This window comes from Chelonoidis abingdonii, chromosome 6, assembly GCF_003597395.2.
Source record: "Chelonoidis abingdonii isolate Lonesome George chromosome 6, CheloAbing_2.0, whole genome shotgun sequence".
NCBI lineage: Eukaryota > Metazoa > Chordata > Testudines > Testudinidae > Chelonoidis > Chelonoidis abingdonii.
The window spans coordinates 59,309,955-59,314,572 of NC_133774.1; the positions used below are offsets into that span (position 1 = coordinate 59,309,955).

The window sequence follows — 4,618 nt, forward strand, 5'->3', positions numbered from 1 at the left end:
AGAAATGTTTGTTTCCAGCTAATGGATCTTTAGTGGATTGTATATGGGATGTGCGTAGTGGATCTCCATTCCAGCTCCCACATCACATACCACAGGCTGTGTTCCTAGAGCATCTCTGTTACTGTTGCACGGGCATGGCCTCCCTTCCTTTTGTAGGCAAATCCTGCTCCTGTCTCTTTTCTATTTACATTTTGTGGTCTTTGTCACCTTGTTCCCCACTTTGTTTTTCTCTGCTTTGCCCTCTATCCTAGGCTTCCCTCTGTGCTGAGTGTGGCCTTTTCTATGCCCTCTCTTGTTTTTTTCCTCCTTTTCCTTACTCTCTACTACCTTGTTTAATATTTTCCCCCTTACTCATGCACTCTTACACACAGAATGGAAGCTAACCTCTAAACTACTGGAATAGCCCCTGCATGTTGTTGGCAGCTAATGAAAGAGAGCAGCTTGAGGAACCATATATTAATTTTTCAGAACAAATCACTGAAAATGCTCTTGGATACCACAGTGAAAAGGATGGTTTGAAAATGAAGAGAAACATTCTGCAGCTATTTAGCCAAATCCTGAAATTTCTAACTTCACATGTAGTTTCATTTTCATGTTGTTTTGATATATTCTTCAGAGGGATCTTCTCCCTTTCAGTATCTTTTTAAATGTTACTGTTGTTCTGCTAGTTATCAAAGGACAACACTGGAAAAATATTTCCTAAAAAAAGGAGAATGATGGTAGAGCTCTAAACTGTACATATTCAGGAAAACCACCAGATGGCATGTATCTCACTTATTCAGTCACTTGTTCTGAAATGACTGGTGAATCTTAATGAGTGAACAAATATGTTTACTTGCATTTACGCTGGTTAGGCTTATAGCTAATGAACACTAAATGACTATTGTGTTTATAAAGGAAGATAGGCAAGGAATAACCATGATAAAATACTATAATTTGCTTGTATTTTCTTTAAGGCTGTATTAACAGATTTACATAAAATATGAACTGACCAAACCATCACCATAACTTGAACCAAACATCAGTTTAAGTTCAAATAATGTTTAGTTACTGTTCTCCAATTATTTTTCACTTCTCCATGCTTCTGCACTTCCTGGTTCCATTTGGAAGTGAAATGCTGAAATACCACACAGTACAATTTTTCAGACATGAGAGATATTACTGAAATCACTGTAGTACTTAGGCAGTGCATACAATGATTAAGAAACACAAAATTAGTCAAAATGGACTCCGTTCTGTCCTTAATTTAACTTTGAAAAGTTTTATTTCCTTCATCCATAATTTCCTGCCTATGCCTTTTCCTTCTTTTTTTCCATTTTCTTTGATTGCAGCTATTTTTCTGCTCTAAGAGCAGTTGGACTAAGGTTCATTCTGATCACTAGTGATACATGTTTGGGACCCAGCACTGGAGATGCCTTGTTTCCTGTCCTGAAAATGTCATCCTTAGTAGTGAGATTCAACTAGGTATGACTTTTGATGACATCTTGGATGCCCTGCAATTCAACTTCAGACCAGAACATGGCATGGAGACAGCCCTAGTAAGACTAAGGCATGAAGAGAGGACAATCTCAGATCTCATAATACCTAATCTCTCCACAACTTTTGACTGTCAACTGCAAGACACTGCAGAACCGGACAGCAGAGCAATAGTGCTCCAATCATTCTTTTCCAACAGGCTCAGAGAGTAATGATGGGAAACTGCTTCTCTTCCAGCAAAGTCTTTACTTGTGGGCTCCCACAAGGAACTATTCTGTTTCCCCTCCTCTTCAGAATCCAGGAGACCACTTGGAGAGGTGCTGAGACATGCTATTTCATTGACAAATACACAAGACACCTAGCTTTATTTCTGATCTATTACAGATGCAACTGATACCCTCATTAACATGACATATTGGCTACGTGACAAGGACAGCTTGCTCAAATTTGTCTACATGGGGAATTATTCCAGACTAGTTCTGTAGAACTGATAAATGAAATTGTTTTTAATTGTTCACTTTATTAATGTAAGTTCTGTTCACCATTCACTACACTTGCCTGCATTGTAACTTCTGTTCACTGTTTGCCATATTGTAATTCAAACCCCATTTTAAAACGCTCACTCCATTTTGTAAAAGCTTCCTCCAACCTTCATTTTTTGCAAACCCTGCTGTAATCTTATTAGTTAGTTTAGATGTGTGAATGAGGCATGTATGGATGATAAAATCAACCTCCAGCCCCAGCCTGTCCTGATGAGGTGAAGTTCAACTACCAACGGCTGAAGACCTAGACAACAGTGAAACAAAGTAAAAAGCATCCACCCTAAAAAGAAAAGGACAAAAGAACAACAGAAGGAAGATCAAAGCCAGGTTCAAGGCTGAAAGTCACGCCTGCAATTGATGGGTGATCAATCCAAACCCAAAGGCAGCGTAACACAGAAAGACCTATAGACTTTGAATCCAAACTAAAAGCCTGTAAAAAAGAAGGGTGAGATATGAGACTTTGGGTAACATTCTGCTGCCAACATGGAGCCAGCCACCTGCTGATTAATTTAACAACAGCAGAATGAAGCAACTCCCATGAACTAACATAGGGAAAAATCCCTATAAAGCTGAACTCTGAAAACTGAGGACTTGGAGTCTATGGTTCTGCTGCCAGCCTCCAGGAGCATCAGGTGCACCTGACCCGGACTCGGCTCCACTCTTGTGTACAGAGTACCTGGCCAGTATTCTGTCACAAGCAACTTTAGGCTGGTAACTATATCTACACAGAACTTGTATGAATGATTGTGTGAATGGATATCTCTCTCTCTCTCTCTCTCATAGGAATAAGTAACCAAACATTGTTTGCTATTATCTTTTATTTTATTATGGTATTTACAATAAATGTGACAAATGTCTTATCCCCTTTAAGATCCTGCTAGTTTTTATTGGTATAACAGTTCCATGGTGGACGTTCTTATTCCAAAATAAGAATTTCTTATTCCAAATTAGGTTAATTCACTGAATTTATGTCATTTGCAATAATGCACTCTTATTCTAGGATTAAACACCTCCACACATGGAGTTAATCAGGAACAGTTAATCTGCTTTATATTCACACCCCCTTTTATTCTGGATTAATTTTCACATGTAGACAAGCCCTAAAACTGAAATGTTGGTAACTGAAAGAGGAAAATGCTTTCAAGGTATTATAGGAGATGGAATGAGTCGAATTTTACCTCTAGAAATAAGAAACCATGTGAAAATATGCCACTGAGGCTGGAAAAAAAAAAAAAAAAAAAAAACCACAACCACCTTTATTCTCAGTGGAAGATGGTAAACTTCACATACAGTGCTCAACTGAACCAAGCAACTGCATATATGATATCTGATGCCCCAATTGAATGGATTAAATGGGTTAAATGTCAACACCAGTGTGATTCAATCAATAGAACACAAATTCTGGGCAATAAAACAAAAGCAAACTTGAAAAACCATTGAACTTGAGGCTTGTATGGAAGAACAGGAATTGGATATGTTTGTAATAATGATGCAATTCAGCCTTATGATATCCATTTAAATAAAGACAGAAGAAAATGTCATCATCAGCTAGACTCTTTTCTCCAGGCACAGACATCTTCGTCTTTTATACTGACACACCAGGAAGACCTAAGATGAGTCAGAGGGATTTTGGTGTGAGTGTAACAGTAATTTTAAATTACTTTCTTTAAGAATGCCTGGGGTTCTCCACTGCCCACTTGGCCAGTGCTCACTGGATGTTAAGTGTTAGTGTTAAGTAAATGTTTTCTTTTTAAATCTGAATATGATGATGGTGTTTTATGTGTATATAGAGATCATGTATACTACATTGTATTAAGTACAGGGTTAGATTGTAACACTAAGACTAAAAGCCTTTGTATGTGGGATCTTTATACGTGTGTTACATTGAAACTACTGTATTTTCTACATCAGTGGTTCTCAATTTCCTCCCCCGATGGACAACTTGCAAATTGCTGAGGGTTTCAGCAGACCACTTATTGATCTTTCCAAATGTTGTTTGTACCATTAGCTAACTATTGTAAAGCACTTTGAATAAAACTGCTATATAAAAAAACCTTAATTAACTTTTTTTGTTCTACAATTAAAAGCACACAACTCATTTTAATATCAGTAGTCTTACCTTTCTAATGCAATGAATGTGCCCTCTCTTCCCTGCCATGGCAGCCCCCAAGCTGGGGCTGGGAAGGAGGAAGATGTGTCTCCCTCTCTCCCCTACCACGGTAGCCCCTGAGCTGGGGCTGAGAAGGAGAGCTGTCTCTCCCAGGCAGCCACAGCCCTGCATAGCTCCACTAATTAGGTGGATGGCCCTTCATTCTCTTGTGTGTAGCAGCCCAGGCACGCACCTTAGAGGGAACTATCTGCAGACCACCTGAATGGAGCTCGCAGACCACAGTTTGAGAACCTCTGCTCTGTATGTGTTAGGTATTTTATGCAGTCTATATCTTTTATTTCGCTGCACCGCTTTATTGTATAATTCTTAAATATAATTGTATTGTATGGAAATTATAACTGGACACTATGATAGAACACTTATTATGAGTATCCATGGCTAAATAAGATGCAATACAGTTTTTCCTAAAAAACAGTCAACATCAGTAAAG

General features: G+C 38.4%; 1 long non-coding RNA gene across 1 annotated transcript; it reads left to right on the forward strand.

Moving 5' to 3' along the window:
- Nucleotides 1–2,953: 2,953 nt before the first annotated feature.
- On the forward strand, nucleotides 2,954–4,122 carry LOC142047047 (uncharacterized). The gene is made up of 2 exons (XR_012656194.1): nucleotides 2,954–3,131; nucleotides 3,869–4,122. It is a non-coding gene; the product is annotated as an uncharacterized LOC142047047 (long non-coding RNA).
- Nucleotides 4,123–4,618: the final 496 nt, after the last annotated feature.